We start from the raw sequence: 19,281 nt of genomic DNA on the forward strand, positions 1-19,281 counted from the left end.
ATCTATATATTTATACGTTAGCTTGTGTGCTATTTATTTATTTTGGGGTCACGCTTACATCCAAGTCGTTTAATTGTTATGGACTTCAATTTCTTGTCATAAATAATTTTACCAAGAATTCTTCATAAGTTCTGGCACTCACGTCATTTATTTTGTTATAAACTAGTAGTGCAGCCCGGCTTTGCTCGGACACTATGTGTGAATACTTTATGTACTGTTTCAAATGTTTGGATAAAAATTTCGTAGAGACTGCAGAGGTCAAATGTTTTTAAATTTGACCCCAATTTTGACCCCTTAACATTTATTATTTTTGTTTCAAATCAAAATACAAAGTTTTACCCATGTCCAATTTACCTACATCTAAAATTTAAAGTCTTTAAACCCACAATTGAAGGGGGGATTTGGTAAAATCTGAAAAGGTAAACTCTTTCAACTTTGACCTTTTGTAAAACAAAATTTTCGCCCCAAAACTGATTAAAATACTTGCCGTATGTCTGAATACCTGTTATGTATAAATTTCAAATGTTTAGACCCAAAATGGGCTGAGTAGTTTGCTAGAGAACGCACAGGACAAATCTTTTGAACTTTGACCCCTTAGCCGCTCAAATTTTCGATCCAAGCCGATTAAAAACTTGTTCTATCTCTGAATACCCTTTATGTAAAATTTCAAATGTTTAAACGCAAAATTGGCTGAGTAATTTGTTAGAGACCGCAGAGGTAATTTTTTAAACTTTGACTCCAATTTGGACCCATTAACATTTTTGAGAGGAGGGGGGGGGTTCAAATCAAATTGAAAAGTTTGATCCATATCCAAGTAATCTACATTTAAAATTTCAAGTGTTTAGACCCAAAATTGGCCGATGAGTTTGGTAGAGTTTTTGAAGGTCAAATCGTTGAACTTTGACCCCTTGACAACACAGTTTCTGACCAAAAAACAATTAAAAAGATTTTCCCAAATCTCAATATTCCTTATGTCAAATCTCGGGTCTCTAGACCGAAAATTGACAGAGTTATTTTGTAGAGAAATGTACACAGACACACACAGACAGACAGACATTTTCATTTTTATAAATATATAGATAATTTTACCAAGAATTCTTCGTAAGTTTTGGTTTCAATTTCGGTTTCGATTATAGCTGATGGCACTCAAGTCATTTATTTTATTTACAAATAATTTTACCAGAATTATTCATAAGTTTTGGTTTCGGTTTCGATTATAACTGAAGAAACTCGAAGTTTTATTTCGGTTTCGATTCAAGCTGATGCACCCAAGTCATATGGATATTTTTTATTGTTGAAATCGCAACTTTATAATATATAAAAATCGATAGAACACTAACTTTATAATAATATTTAGGAAATTTGCAAGAATTAAAATATCATATTTAAGCCTATTTTATGACCGGGCTACGCCGGGCGTCCCTGCTAGCTTTGATTAATATTTTTGCAGTTTTAGCAAAAGATCTACAATAATATCGGAGCGTCTCCATTTACACTGAACATCTACAGAATGCCAACATCAATATATTACATAGGAATGTGTCCCTTGTGGAATTTCCACAGGTGCCGCTAGTAGTAATTGACACAAATAATTGGGAAAGCAAAAATATTGGACTACTTAAAAAATCCTAAAATTAACTATTTATTTTGAAACATAAATTATAGGATAAAAAATGATTAATTTTTGGACGCTGTATATTATTATCATTTCTGAAACCCGAAGACTAAAAAAGAACCCCCCACCTCCTTGATTTAATCGAGGATTTCTGTCCGAAGTCATTTACAACGGCGGTAGTATATGTGGGGTTCTGTCTTGCTATTTGATTTTTGATGTAAGTCTTTCTAATCTTTTTTTGTTTTTAGAATCTCAATAGGATCATTCGAGATTTAACTATTGTGATTTGAAACTAGCCAACCTTTTCTGATGACCAAAATTAAAAAAAAAAAAACTGTTGAATATATTTTTTAATTTTCTTGTTTTGATAATTGGGGTTCAAAGAAAATGTTTCCGATTTTTTTTAAATATCAAAGTGAAGTGAAAAAAGAACATATGTCGCTCCCATAAGAACGAAAGAAAGAAAATGTCTCTTTCTTTAATCGATTTTCACCCCAAACAAGGCACAGTACCACTTTGAAGTAGGAGGCTACTATCAGGGACATAATTTGCAGAAGCATTATGAAGGGAGTTGAGTAGCAAGATGTTTGTTCATATCAGTTAGGGAGAGTGAGGGAGGTGTTGGACAAGTGGTTGTGCAGAATATCAGACATGCAATACAAGTAGACCATCAGCTGTCCTCGCCCACAGGATTGTGGCCTCAGGAAAGCCCACCAGGGACGAGTGCAGGGTCCGTTTCCATGCACGACATGGCACTACAAACACCCCGATATTATACAACTGTTGATGGAGCAGCCGCTCAAAGCGCTACCAAAGAATTAGGGCTTCTGTACTATCAGTCGGAAACAGCAGCCTGGAAACTGTCAATCAGGTACCCTCAATCTATTAGACAAAGTCAGCCCAGTCCACTGCATCGGCATATAAAACTGGAATGTTTGTAAATAAATTTTTTTAAAAAATCAGAAAAAAATTATATATCAGTGTAGAAAGTAGACAAGGAAAAGAAAAGAACGCTTCGTTGCGGAAATAGATTTAGTCCTCTTTTTCCCTTATTTACCAACATAGACATTTGTGTAACAGAACGGATATATATGTAAATAAATACACATTTCTCTTTATTATAGTCACAAGAGAAGCTGTCTCATACCTTTATTAATATAGATGTTACAAATAACAAAAAGATGATTTTAAGACGTTAATTGTCAGTTCGAAAAAGATGTAGGCCCTTGAAATTATGCGAATTATTTTTAATGCGTTTAATTGCTCGCTTCCAGTTTCGCTTTCCTAATTATGAAAACATTTTAAAATGTCACGTTGCCAAATTTTCTTTCTTGTTTTAAGAAAAGCAACATTTGGGAGTTTAAAAGTAATTTTATTTAACATAAATCCCTTTCATTTGGGTTCAAATATGACCCGTTAAATTTTATATCAGTAGAGCAACAAGTTTTGTACGTAGATTATTCGGGCTACTATCCTCATCTTTGTTGTGATATTCAGGCTGACTAGGAAGCCATCGGGTATCGCACCAGATTGCTCTATGGGGAAATATCTTTTCTCTTCCTGCGGAACAATGCGCAAATGAGATCACTGAAGAGGTCAAAGATATAATTGAAGTTCATGTTCCTACACAGAAGTTTTATAGCAAACTCCACTCTCCCCAGTGGTTTACTTCTACTTGCGCAGCCGCTATTGCTCAAAGACAGCATGCATACTGCAGATTTATCCAACATAAGTTCAGTACAAATAAACAAAAGTTTTTAGAAACTACAAGTAATTGTAAGAATGAAATATCCGCAGCTGAGGGAGAATATATTGGAACCACCAGAAAACGCATTGAAGCACATAATTTAGCAACTCGCGATTTCTGGAAAATCTATAACAGATTAGTAAATAATGGGCAATCAACAATTCTCCCACTATCCAACAATCTTGAAGTTGTTTGCACGGTAACTGAGAAGGCTAACTTGCTTTGGACCAGCAAATTACTCGCTCTCAGATTTTCCTTTGTGGACAGAAACCACACTAGATGATCTGAAAATCACAAGTACATATCATAAAAAAACATAGACATCTCAAAAATATGTGAACCTGATATCATCCCGACTGTACTATTTAAAAAAAAATATGCTCCGCTGAGGTTGTTCCTGTTATCTCCAAACTTTTTTACAAATGCTTAAAGAAATCTTGTTTTCCTGACTATTGGTAAACTGCTTCTGTGGTACCAGTTTACAATAATTCTGGCGAAAGAACTGAACAATTAAATTATCGCCCCATTAGCCTCCTCCCTCTTTTCGTCAAAATCTTAATTAATCCAGCTGTAGTTTACTACCTCACAATTGTGAGGATTTCTTTTTGGTTACAATGTACAAAAATAATTATATATAGAATATCTTAGTCTATTTTAAACTAATAATTATTGTTTATTGTAGGCCAAATTTCGGTAAAAACTGAGGAAGACATTTTCACGCTATATAAGTATGAAATTAATCAAATATATATATATATATATATATTGGAAAGGGTATTTTAGGTTTGCAACAACAGATGCCACATACAAATTCAATACCGGTAAGCTAATAGCCACTATCATGTAGCTTTTGAACACCTTTACAGACACATTCAATCGTGATGATAAAATACTACATTACATCCTAGGAGCAACACGATCACAGTCGCAACATCGCTAAAGTAGGGTCATCTACTTTTCCCTCTAAATATTTAGACCTACCACTACCACCAGTCGACACAGAGAAGAAGTCTACATGTTCCATGGATTCTATGCTTACACCGACCGTAACTTGTTCATACATACACGAATATACCATTAGCTTTCCTATAGTAGAATAAAAAATAATAAAGTCTCCCTTGGGAAAGTCCGCTGCCTCTGCTTTGTTACCCGCTAAATCTCTTATTCCGGAATTAGAGCATTCTAAACGAACACTTCAGTATATTACAATATGGCGTCACTAGAACAAATACTAATACGCACAGTATCAATTTCAGTTAATACACACTTAATTTCCAACATATAACAATAACAGCAAACGAATTTTCCGCCCATTGTATGTAACTAATGACTGTTTAGCTTTTCTATTAAGACGAAACACACACAAACATAAGTATAGCATCTAGTAGTAGATATATTTTCTACATTCTTATTTCTTTCTTTTTCTTCGTCGTCGTCAAATGTAAACAATATACTAGTAGTTGTTGACCGGTATTATATCAGTTAGGGCTTAATAAATAATAGTTGCTTATGTTTCCCCTTTACACATCTAATTTTACACATTAACTAATTTATTAGGATAATACTTTCTGTTCTCATTTTGATAGCCTACAAGCGGAGAACGCGGATAGCACAAAACAAAATATATGTCATCGGTAAAATGCATGATTTCGCTGAATCTAAAGAGTTAATATACGGTTAGAATTTCTAACTTCGAAAACTTCTGTTTTTACTTATTTTTCTAATGCACCATTTTTCATAGTTTTTTTTTTTTTTTTAGGTTATACTAATTAAGACATAACGAATAATGACGTATTGTTTTTCTCTTAAATGCTTCTTTTAGAGTCAGCCAGTACCTTCAGGATATCGCTCCAAACAAACACTAATCGCCAGTAACCATCAATGCTGATAATCACAGACAGTGGCTCCACTAGCTGCCATTGAAAAACAATCCCCGACAGTGAAAGACAGATTTCATTTGAGCTACGGCCGCCAGTGTCCGCTCTTTTCCATGGATAGCAGTGGCCACCAATAACAACCGTAGTTTAATTAGTTTTCGAGCGGGACGGGTCCTTTAACGACTCTGTTCTGGATGTATCATGCTTCCACCGGGAAAAGAGCAAACAGTTAAAACATGTTAAAAAACACTTTGAAATAGTTAAAAACATATTCTTTAATATTTATAATATACTTTAGTTTTATCATCTTCGATCATTTTGGTAAATTTAATTGTAATTTTTATTTTATATATATATATATATATATACATATATATATATATAAAGAGAGAGAGAGAGAGAGAGAGTAAGATGATTGATAATTTATAATTAAAATTAAATATCGGTTTCATAAGGAAGAACAAACAAAATCTAAAAATTGTACGATCGTTTCGGTTTTTAAGTAAGGCAGATGTACCATCCCAATGAATGCATTGACGATGATACGTACGACTTTTAGAAGGCGAACCATTAAAAGATACATCTGCCTTGTTTTGTGTACAGAAAGTTGTTAGATAAGACAAGTTACATTGGTACCGTCGGTTTCAAGCCCGATAATTAGGACCGTTTAAGATATCCATATCAAGCTTTCTTCAGCCAACACTCATCATGTCATATGCTATTTGTACCATGTAACTCAGTATTACCTGCCTCATGGTTGGGTAACCGGCGAGTAAACTAGTTCCCCCACCAGACTTGTTTGGTGAGGAGGGCGGCTAGTCTCCCTGAAGGATTTTTCGGGGTCAGCGGCCAACTAGCACCGTGTATATTTGTGTGTATGTATATATGTGTTGGGGCGAAGAGGGCTCCCGTAAGCCGTGGTGAAGGTAACCTTTCCAGGAGAAGCAAATCTCATATTTAAAAAACCATAAAGCGGGATACCAGTACTAGCATTAAGCTGGTCTGCAGTTTAATTTGTTGCTGGCTATCTTGCTATTTCTTGTTGCTGGATCTCAACATTTTGAACCGAGAGAGAGATTTAGCTGTCGTATAAAACTAAGATTCAGTAACATAATCTTTGTATAGATACTCCCTCAAGCATTTGGGGTCATGGACTTTAAGTGTCCGAGGGAGTGGCACTCGTCTAGCAAGACGTTGCAATCATCATATATATATGTATGTATGTATATATATATATATGTATATACAGGGTGGTCAAAAAGTCAGGTAACATTTTAAAGAAAAACGATATTAGCAATACACGTATATTTAAGTACCATACATTGAAATATAAAATGAAACAAACATGAAATATGTTTATTTTGTTAATTGTCGTCCATTTCTCTCTATCAATCGCTGGAAGCGATTAACCACTGATTGTGTAACACGTGTAATCATGTCAGCTGATATCCGCGCAATCGCTTCTTCAATAAATAACTTTAAAGGCGCTATTGTATCAGGCTTCTTGCCATAAACGCTATCCTTTACATAGCCCCAAAGCCAGAAATCAGGAGGGGTAGTTTATATGTTACACTCAAATATTTAAACAAATAATATTAAACGAATAGAGATTATAATGGATCATATTGTTTTTCTACCTTTAACATGTTACCTGACTTTTTGACCACCCTGTATATATGTATGCATGCATGTATGTATGTATGTATATATATGTATGTACATATATGTATATATATATGTATATATATTTATATATATATGTATGTAAATATATATGTATGCATATATATGCATGTATATATATGTATGTATATATATGAATGCATATATATATGTGTGTGTATGCATATATATTTATATACATATGTATATATATGTATGTATATATATGTATACATATATGTATGTGTGTATATACATGTATGTGTATATCTATGTATGTGTATATACATATATATATATATATATATATATATATATATATATGTATATATATATATATATATAATCAAAATAACAGTAACTCCTTGCGTAATAGTAGGTAAATAAAAGAAAAAGAAAAATTTATACTGTTTTATTGCGCACGAATAAAAAGAAGTTTATATAATGAATAGCAATAATCATTAAAACAAGAGATGCAAGTAAGCTTTTTTATAAAAATAAATGCAGTATTTATCTATAAGATAATCTTTATTACATCATCGTGTTTCCCATCTTGTGTCATATTTTTTACAACTATTTTATGGCTTTTCCTAATCGCTTTTAATTCCGTTTTATGACTTTTCGTATTCGTTTTGCACCTTTTTTTTCTGGCGTTTAAACTGACAAAAGCGGAAAAGCAATGAGGGGCAAAGGAGGAAGCTTTTCAAGATCGTTTATAAAAAACTCATGAAAACGTCATTTTATCTTGGTTGAACGAATGTCAAAATCTCATTAAAATAACAATACTGGCACTTGGACCTTTGGGATAGGAGCAAAGTGTCGTATCTGTTCTGACACTACACTTCATTATCTCTGTTCTCGTTCGGTTAAGGAGTAATTCTTATAACCTGGGATGAGTTTTATTCCAATCTAAAGTACCTCTTTCATAAGGAGCTGGATTTTCCCCACGTTAACAGAGACCCTTGTGTCTAACTTTACTTCGAATAAAGTGCAGCATCTGTTCTGATACTACACTTCATTTTTGTCCTCGGTCGGTGAGTAAGATATCATTCTAAATCGAGATAATTTTTGTTTCGACCAAGAATGCCTCTTTATTTATTTTCTCCACATTAAAAGCCGTCTTTATGCCTAACTCTGCCATCGTAGAGAGACAAATAAATAGGAGCAACAAAGCTTTTTATTTGTGTCGGTTCTACTGCTGAACGCGAATTCCAGGAAGCTCTTCACCATCTCTTTATAAGTAAAAACTTTCGTGTATGTGTGTCTTTTCTTGCCTATACGTTGTAACTAAAGTTATATCTCATAGGATTAGCGAATCTCTCGACAGAGGCAACATTTCTAAGGCAATTGCTCTTGACATATCAAAGGCCTTTGATAGGGTATGGCATAATGGTTTACTTCACAAGATGTCCAGCTATGGTATAGCTGGAAATCTCTTCTCAATTATTAAATCATTTCTCTCTGATAGGTTCATAAGAGTAGTAGTTGATGGGCAAAAATCAGAAGCTCACAGTATTAATGCTGGAGTTCCCCAGGGGTCCATCCTGAGCCCAACTCTTTTCCTGATCTACATTAATGATCTTCCAAATCACATCCTAATATCATTTGTAGACATTTTTGCTGATGACACTACCATCTATGGTAGCACATCTAAGACAGTAAACAACCAAGTTCTCTCCGATTCTCTCTCCTCTGATCTTGATCACATTGTACAATGGGGAAAGGAGTGGCTGGTTACTTTTAATGCATCTAAAACCAAGCTTCTATCTTTACATCATCAACGTTCTGATCCCCATCTGGCATCAATTAAAATGAATGGCTCTCGTCTTGGGAAGGCCTCAAGTTTTGACAAGCTTCTGGGCTTGACCTTTACTCCTGATCTTAAATGGAATACGTACATCAAATCTGTTGCCAGGGCCGCTGGAAAAATGGTCGGATCCTTCTATCGATCCAGTAGATATCTCACTGCTGATGCAATTTTCTATCTATATAAGAGCCAGGTACGTCCAAGAATGGAATACTGTTGCCACATCTGGGCAGGAGCTGCTAGAAAGGACTTGTTCTGCCTTGATAGAGTTCAAAATAGACTTTGTAGCCTCGTGGAAGATGTCCTTTCTTCTTCGCTGCAACCTCTATCTCACAGAAGAGATGTTGCGAGTTTGTCTTTGCTTTATCGTTATTTTCATGGAAAGTGTTCGACTGAGCTTCAATCTATGGTCCCCCCTCACCAAACTTTCATAAGAAACACTCGTTTAGTTGAAAACACTATCAATAATTTCCCCCCACTCTTTATCTGTGCCTAAACCTAAACGTAGATTCCATGATCAAAGCCTTTTTCTTAGAACTGCACGCCTGTGGAATTGTCTTCCGTTTTCCTGCTTTCCAGCTGACTACAATATGGTTGTCTTCAAGTCCAACGTAAACAAGTTCTTGATGAGCCGTTACACCTAAGTTAACAAATTTACCGAACATCCATTACTATCGATTACTATATTGTCCTTTTGACTACTGTACACTCTTTAACCCTTATCCTTGAGTGGCCTTTCGGCCTTGATAAGTGGTGACGCCTATGTAAAAAAAACTTTTATAAGTACACATTCAATTATTTTTTCTTTGCTATTAATCGAATATTTATTGAAATCAAAAAATGAAACAATAAAACAATTTTTTAAATCCGATTAAAAAATGTAAAACATGACGAGCTTCCTAATATGTAAAACTGAACGCATCTGTTTTCTTCGTTTCGCGACTTTCACAAATTGTTTCATCTCTATGTTAATCAAACTATCAGACAAAATACCCAAGAACAACACCAATAGTTAATATAAATTGGATACAAAGTTATGTTTTAGAGAAGGAAGAAAAAGTTCATACAGAAACCTGCCCCGATAATAAAATTGAAAACAAAAGAAATATTGAAAGAGTAGAAAGGTCACCGGGTAGCAACTGCTACTTAAAACATAAACAGTTTTGTAAACGAAATTTTATAAGAAAACAGTTTTATACAAGAGATAAAAATATAAGAAGTTATTTTCGTGTTAGTGAATGTTTATAGTACAACCACATATTTAGGTAAAGAAACTTCAGTAAATACTCACAAGGCTTGGAAATGTGTAGGTCAATATGTTCATAGTGTGAACATGCGTGTATTAGTAATACATGTGAGTATTTGGCAGCGTGTATGTGTGTGCGTTGGTTTACCTTATTCTTGTTAGTGCGTGGATGGACGTGCGCGAGTTGATAAAAGTTGGGACGTGAGTCATTGAGTCCTTTCCGACATGCCACCTCGCCCCACCCCCTTAATGCCATGAGGTAGTATAGCAGATTTTCTAGAATCTTCTTTAATGAACACTGACTTGACCATTCTTGATAAAACTGATTTTATTGATCAGGTGTTATAGAAATTTATAAGTTCGCACTGGCTTACTATTTTCACATAGATGTGTTATTTATTTGAGTTTGGAATGATTTTCATTTGTCGAAAATAATTTGAGTTCAAACCTTCATGTTAAAACTTATTTGATTCAGGAAGTAACGAAGAGAACGTATCGAAACGAATCAGAGATAGAAAGAGGGCAACTAATTTAAGTCATTTGCTTCACGATTAAGTTGTGTGTTTCTTGAGTTTACATGTATTTGATAAATACACATCCGATTATTTTTTTATTTACTATTAATCGAAGATTTAAATGAAAATAATGCTATAGCATAAAATAAAACGGAATTCTCTAAATGGTATCAAAAATATTTAATTAGAAAATTGAATTTAGTAGAATGTATTTCAATTTATTTTCAACGATTAAACAGGTTTAATCTTTTGAGGTAAAAAATTAATTACTTTAGCGAATTTTATAGAAATCTCGAAGATTTTAAAAAGTTTAATAAAGCAGTCACTTTTGGGTAAAAAAGATCATTAGCAAATCGTCATTTATTTAAAAAGATGTAATGATTCTATGCTAGATTAAAACTTGATGTGCGTGACAAATGGGAATACAAAAATTATTGAGCTGATCTAAACTACTTTTATTACTAAACTTTCTTTGTTCGTTCCGTTTGCTCTTTTTTCTTTCTTTCCCTTCCACTTTTTTCATGATTGTTTAGTGTTGGATTTTCCATCGGGACGCGATTTGGGCGAAGTCTAAAAAGCAAATGACTATAATTGGTAACCTTTTTCTTGGACCGTTTCGATGAATTTCGCTTTCTTCATCACTCCAAAAGTAAATAGTTTTCACAGGAATGGGGTAACTCAAAATATTTTTCAATCGATAAAAATCATTTCAAACTCCAAAAGTAGCAATCGTGTATCAGATTAACAAGTCGGTGCGAACTGAGAAACTTCTATATATAAAAAAAAAGTTCAGAATTCTTCCGAGTGACACTTGCGATGCGTCTTGAGTCTCAATATAAACAACGCCAATCGATGGAAATACCTTTAATCTTACTAATTATATCTCCAGCGAACTTAACTATCCAGAAGGTAAACTCACACACGCATACACACAAAGGATTTTGAAACGAACTTTCTTAATCGAGAGCTTTAAAACTTCTCTGCAAACTTTAGTCTCTCGAGTATATTTACATTGTAAAATTGTTGATATAAATATAATTGATTCATTAAATCACGTTTTATCGGTTCATTTTTAAAACTTTCGTTGCTGGGTTGGCACTTGCTAACTGGTGACCCATTTACACGCATTCATGTTTTAATCCATCTTTTTCATTCACCAATATAAAAACATGTACATTAATTGTTAGCACTGTTCTTGGCACTTGTAAAAGACGTTACTATCACCAAAATACTCTATCCGAAACCAGGAGCACTATTACGATTTCAAAGTTATTTACGTCTAATAATCTTATAAATATATGTTTAAATAAGACGTTTCTGAATTTTTGAGTTGAGGATTGCTTATTCGTATTATTTGTATTCATCGGACTACTATTCTCATCTTGAGTGTGATTTTCACAACATTTCGGTCAATGTAACCTCCGACCTTCGTCAGGTGTATCTTGCCGAACTCGGGAATGTTTCTGTCGAGCTCGTGAATTTGGCGGGACCCTTTCTTTACTTCACGGGAGTAGCATGCTGTTGTTCCGTCAGCCATGACTGGATAGAGCTCCTAAGTTATTCGCAATTGTATTTTTTCAGTATCTGAGGATTGAAACTTCAACTGTCAGGAGAATATCACTTTGTACAATTGATTTTTCCAAGTGCTTTAACCATTGCGCCACATGCCCTTATTTACATAACATAAACTTATCAAAATAAGTTATAGTTTTATAATTATTTCAATGTTCAAAATTTTCAATTAATAATTTGGTGACTAAGCAATATACGGCATGATTCACGTTGACATACCGATTCCCGTAAGATCACCAAAGTTAAGCAACGTTGTATCTGGTCAGTACTAAAATCGATGATCATTAGGGTATTCCGGGTGCTGTATGTGCTCTCCGCTTATCTCGGCATTTTTTCCAGTCGTTTAGCATTTCTCCAGTGCCGATTCAGAATAGGTATGGTTAGGGAGCGTGCAACCCTTCCTCACAATTGTTCGCGCAGCTACCCTTACGTGGAGTATCCATTGTCTCTTGAGATCGATGGTAAGCATCGAAACAATACAGCAAAAATTTAACAAAAGAAATGATTAATTTTATTTTTTTTTTTAAATCATCTTCAAAACAATTATTTGATAATAATTATTTAGTAAAAGTACAACTGACATAATTTACAAAAAAAAAAGTGAAACAAAAATGTGTACAACAATGTGTTCCCTCTTGCGCGATAACAATCGCCGACCCCGACGGCTTCACATCTCGTCCTTGCCGTGTTATCGTCTCTCACTCATTAGCGATTGCTGAGGGTGAGCATTGGCTACGTGTAAAACGACTTTCTAAACACTAACATCAACATTTAAGTCGTCCGTCAAGTCTTCTTTGTCGTCGGTTGACGTCAGCTCTTCTTAATCTCCTAAAACTGTTCTGGTCTGGTCCAAACCGCAACCTACCTTCAACTGTCCCATCTGTCAACTAAGCTTAACTATCGTTAACCCAAAACTTCTGTAAACAGCCGTAACTGTCGTAAACTATCGCATAATTCACTCTCGCTCATAAAACTGTCCGTAAACTAATTCTAAATATATTGATCTCTTTGTCCGGTTTTTTTTCCATGCACTGCCACACCTTGATTAACAATCCTATGTTAGATGCCATTGGGTACCTTAGTGAAGTACCTCCCATTGTTTTTCTACTAACCTCACTTCATATACTGATCCTATTTTTGTTAAAATGTTTCTTCTTTTTAATCCTTAACATTTGGGTAGGGGATATCAGTAATATCACAAAAGAACTCTCCAACAGTATCGAGTACAATTAATAATTATTGAGCTATTAATAAGGTTGCATTTGAAAGGTTTGAACATTCTTTAATTGCCCTTCTCATCTACCCAATACTTTGATCTTATTTTCAATAATAAAAAAACAGAGAGTGCTAAAAAATGTATAAAATATAAATAATTATAAGTTATTTAGCTGCACACATGTTAGGAATATATTATCTACCTGAGAGCCCATCTTTCAAACTCCTCGTCCTAAAATTCACAGGCCACGTGAATTGGAACAAATTCATTGAGGATATTGCAAATTACTAATACTGAAGAGAATCCTATATCTTTACAAAGCCACAGTTCGCCCATGTCACATCTGAGCTGGTGCATCTACTATTAGTCTCTTACTCTTAGACAGGGTTCAAAAAGGAATCTTAAATCGAATTGGTCCCACAATATCGGCCAAACTCCAATATCTGTTTCATCACTGCAATGCTGCATTAATGTGCTTGTTTTACAAATGCTTTAGAAGATTATGATATGGTGAACTTAAGGCACTTGTCTCCCCTCGATGTACATACCTCTGACTTAACCCGACGAGCAGCAAAATTCCACCCCTTCACTGTTGAAATTCCTAGAAGCCAGAAAGCATTCTAATGTAATTGTTGCTTTACTCGGACTGCTAGACGCTGGAATTTCCTCTCTGTTTCCTGTTTCTCTGACTGTACTAACCTGCAGAAATGTAAATATACTTGTGAACGGACATCTCGCTGCTCAACTCCCCATATTTGTCTGTGAAAAAACGATTCCAAATAGTAGTTCTTAAGTGACAATATGCCTTGCCCGAGGTGAAAGGAATAAAAACAGAACGGTAACCTTTTCTGTCGTGTATCATAGTTCGATCGACGAACATGTCACACATATATATATATATATATATATATATATATATATATATATATATATTGTCATTATTTTTTATTTCCTTCTTCATTTCAACCTTCGCGCGTGTATTCAAAAGACACGTGTGTGAGAGAGCTATCCAAACACGTGGTCGAAAACTAAAATATTTCATGTTCGTCAGTTTTACAGCTTTTATGTTTTAAAATACAGTGTTTCAACCTAATATAACCAATATTTTAATGAAACACGTTTTTCAGTGTACACCTATTTCTTAAAATTAGTAAAATTTATAAACTTTAAATCTTAGTTTCTTGGTACTAATAAGAATAAAAACAAGCGCAAATTGGATTTATAGTGGATGCTCGACTGAGCTTTAATCTTTAGTCCCCCCCCCCAAAAAAAAAACATTCATAACGAAAACTCGTCGAGCTATAATCTCTGCAAATGACATTGCTTTCTTCCTATGTATACATATATGGCCAACTGCAAAAACTTAACCTCGTCATCTCTCCTGACCGGGATATACATTCGACTGGAGGTCGTGTGTTAAGTTAATATTCTCATGCCACTTTCTCCTCTGGAGTAAGCTGGTTCAACCTGCCTAAAGCATATGCTGTCTCTCTTTTATGTGTACCTGGAGTTGAACGGAACTTCCATGAGCAGAGTTTCTTTTCAAAGAATACTACAGGGATGCTTCCTAGCTATATTCAAGATGGTCATTTTTCAAGTCCAATGTAAATAAATTCTTGTTGAACCGTTCCATCAAATAATCAAAATTTGCCCAGTTTCATCGATCGTCTCCAATCCTCAAGGTCACAATTTCACAACCCACCTGACAAACCCATTAACCTTTATTAACATTCGGGCCCCGATAAACGGTTACTCAGCATTACATTTTTTGTTGTTGTTCTAACATAAATGATTTTAAATTTAACATGATCGATATTTTAGCAAACAAATGGTTCCAGTGTACAGACTCTTACGAAAATTATTAGAGTAATTTGCAATTGTATTTTTCGGTCGCCCAATTTGAGAATACAGTCCCGAATTAATTAGGACCTCTATCTATTATTGCATCGTCTATCCGACACTCATTATAACTTATCTTCGAGTGGCCTTTGGGCCTTGGTAAGCAGTGCCCCGTGCTATTCAAAAAAGTATATCTATATATCTATAAAAGTGAACGTGTATGTCTGTCTGTCTGTCTGTGTGTCTGTGTGTGTGTCTGTCTGTGTACATTTCCCTACGCAATAACTCTGTCAATTTTTAGTCTATAGACTCGAAATTTGAAATACCGGGTACTGAGATTTGGGAAAATCGATGTGATGGGTGTCAGCCAGAAATTTGGCTGTTAAGGGGTCAAATTTCAACGATTTGACCTTTAAGAACTCTACCAAATTCCTCCGACAATTTTGGGTCTAGACACTTGAAATTTTAGATATAGGTTCCTTGAACATGGATCTAACTTAATAAAGTGATTTGAGCCCGAAACTATAAATTTTAAGGGGTCATAATAGGGGTCAAGGTTTTAAAAAATTAAGCATTTTTTTTGTTTTTTTGCTTTTTTTGCACAGCATACACCTCCAAACACTCCAGCAACGCCGGGCACCCCTGCTAGTATATATATATATATATATATATATATATATATATATATATATATATATATATATATATATATATAAGAGAAAGAAAATAAGAAAATTAAAGCTGTAAGTTGAACTTTACAATCAAAAGTTTATTGTCCGACTGAATACTCCAAAAACCAATTTACAAAGGACTATAATGATTTTGTAAATTGTTTTTTTTGGAGAATTCAGTCGAACAATAGATTTTGATTGTAAAGTTCAACTTACAGCTTTAATTTTCTTTCTCTTATAATAATCTCTACTCTCTATTGTGTATTGAACTTTTTTAATTCGGTTGGGATTGATAATTATGTTTCAGTTTGAAGAAATATGGTATAACAAAATTATGGGGTGTTCGTTCGCGCCTATTAAAACTCCATAGAATAAAAATATGTCACAAAGTTTAACAAGGTTTTTTAAAAGGGGTGAGGGTCCACAATAAAACCTTAACTTTAATCTTAATTCATGTTTTTTGAGTTGAATCATATTGTGTCGAATAAATTCACTTTAGACAATTCTCGACACAAATTTTGCATAAGTCTGTTTTTCCTTCTCCACTTGCACGGAGCACTCTTTCGAAAATAGGTAAATAAATAAATAATAAAAAAAATAAGAACATTACTTGTTATCGTGTCAAAAGAAGGAAAAATCTTGCCCCCGTGTCTACGAGTCCTTTTAAAAACATTTACATAACATTTTTATTTTTATTTATATATCTGTTTAACCTTTTTTGTCAGTGTACTAGAAGGAATTCAGTTGATTACAAACCTTTCTGCGTGTTTTTTTACATTACAATAGTACAACCTTGAATCCGACGGCGCAATACTACACCGTTCAATACTGTAAAACTGAAACGAAGCTGTTCTGCTTGAAAAGGGCGCCATTTTCTTCTTATTCATATTTATATCGATTCTTTGCTTTAAAAACCTAATGTAATTACGTGTTTACTTTTTTAATATCCCATTTTTCTGTTTCTGGTTATTTTACTAAAGTAAGTAATGCTTCATTATTTTTCAAAACTGTTTTTGTTTCTTTGCTTTTCGATATTTCATCGATATTATTTAGTAAGATTGTTTAACAGAAAAGCCAACAAACGACTATCCGAAAAAATAAATATACAAGAAATAAATGTTACCATAGTCAATAAAAGTTCAGTTTACGTTTGTTTGTTTGTTTTGAAATAGTTTTTAATGCTCTTTACTTGAAATAATTTCAGCGAACCGAAATTAAAACGAAATTTGAGGCGATAACTACTTAAATGAATTTTTATATAAACTACACATGCCATAATCAAATATTCCTCAAGCACAAAATAACGGAAAACAGTAAAATATGTTTATAGATATTCCTTACGTTGACGGAACTCTCTTAAATTGTTAACACAGAATGTTCAGGTTTCCCTCCTTCAAATTGAAAACGGGGCTCTCCATTTCAAAGTCGCTGCCATTTCGATTTTTTTAAACCGGTTCGTGAATTCAAAAAACATTTTTTACAAACTACTTAAAAATACAAACCAATGAACTTTTCTACCGTAAAATTAACTTTTATTTACTATGGTAACATGTATTTCTTGTATATTTATATTATTATATATATAACATTTTCTCTTTGTAAGGAAACATCATTTTGTTGGTCACTCTTGGCTACGAATGGAAACAAAGTTGATATAAAAAATATATTTTCACGAAAATTATCTTTACTTTCATCATATTTCGCTTAGGGTAAAATTTTTGAGTATCAAAACCTATCTCTTTACAACCCCCTCCTTTTCATAACCTATCATATTTTAATCAATCGCAGTCCATTTTATGTAGGCTGTTTTTGAACCCAGTCAACGACTGGTACTTCTGCTAGTATATATATATATATATATATATATATATATATATATATATATATATATATATATATATTATACTTTTTGTTTGTTTTACATAAGCATTCATATGTCACTACACATTCATGAGCGTGTTTTGATTAATCAATTTTATAATTGTATAATAATAAAATAACTAGATATCTCCTCAGGCGACATTGCTTATACAAAAGTTTAGTTAGTATTTACTGCCTGAACTTTTTCATAAGCAATATTACCTGAAAAGTTTTCTGGTTATTTATAACTGGTTGAGGAAAATTACTCAGTAATGTATGTAAAACAAATGAAAAGTATATCTTACCCTACTTCGATATTGGGCACTCTTGAAGTAACTTGCTTAAAACTTCATTGGTTGCTTTACCTCTGAAAAATATTAACCTGGAATTATGTATGTATGTATGTATGTATGTATACATTTTTGCATTTATGTCTTGTTTTCATATAATGAAGTTTCAATTTATACCAATACCAGATAATTCATAGCTTCATTAATACCTTCCCTCTGATGAGAAGACGCATTTCTTTGAAATTCCGCGGATTAAGAAAATCTTAATATTTCTTATTTATCTGTCGAACAATAAATTTATGTAAAGTATAATTCCAAATCTTAAATAGCATTCTTATATATATATATATATATATATATATATATATATATATATATATATATAATTTTTTATATTTAATTTTTTATATTTAATTTTATCTTTTATCATTCGTTAGAAAACTATTTTGTCAGTAATTCATTTAATAACCTGCAATCATTACATCAACTTGCTCTCTCGAATTCACTATAGTACTAACGGTCTATATATATATATATATATATATATATATATATATATATATATATATATATATATATATATATATACTTCAGAATAAAATTATCCAAGAATCAGCTTGTATGGAAACCTGTGATTATAAGATTTACAAAATATTACTGGCAGTAATATTCTATAAGCATTATCCCATCTAAATAAGAATGGCCCGATATACAAGATAGAGCAAATAAATCAAATTTTTGTGATTCAATAAATTTAAGAAATTTTTGAGGTGAAATGTTTGAGTTTCAGATCAAAAGATCTTTAATATTCTATGTAAGCCAAAGTATATATTAGAAATATTTTAACTCCTTATCCTATAGGGTTTCGATGTCTACCATCTATTTTCTATTGAAAAAAAATTATTAAAATTGAATGAGCCATTACAAGTCCTAGAGTAAGGGAAATTAAGGAAAAAATATAAAAGTTTACATCCTAATTGCACGGTAAAATCCGAGGTTACTGTCTTTGAAAGCAATGTAGACTCATTCAATTTTAATAATTTTTTTCAATAATGATTTTCCATGTCTCTCTGACTTTAGCAAATAGAGTGTATACCATTATAGCTATTTGCTAATATTTTCTCCTCTGAAGAGATGGTAGACATCGAAACCCTATAGGATAAGGTGTTAAATATTTCTAATATATTCTTTGCCTTACATAGAATAATAAAAAATATATGATATGAAACTCAAACATTTCACGTCATAATTTTTTTGAATACATTGAATCACAAAAATGTGTATATATATATATATATATATATATATATATATATATATATATATATATATATATATATATATATATATATATATGACAATTA

At 33.0% G+C, this 19,281-nt stretch overlaps 1 protein-coding gene across 1 annotated transcript in view; it reads left to right on the forward strand.

The window, feature by feature from the left end:
* Window positions 1-19,281, forward strand: part of LOC145295891 (uncharacterized) — a 163,690-nt gene that overhangs the window by 12,309 nt on the left and 132,100 nt on the right. The gene's annotated exons all lie outside the window — the stretch shown is intronic.

Source organism: Euprymna scolopes, chromosome 16 (genome assembly GCF_053919585.1).
Source record: "Euprymna scolopes isolate OS-2025 chromosome 16, ASM5391958v1, whole genome shotgun sequence".
NCBI classification, from domain to species: domain Eukaryota; kingdom Metazoa; phylum Mollusca; class Cephalopoda; order Sepiida; family Sepiolidae; genus Euprymna; species Euprymna scolopes.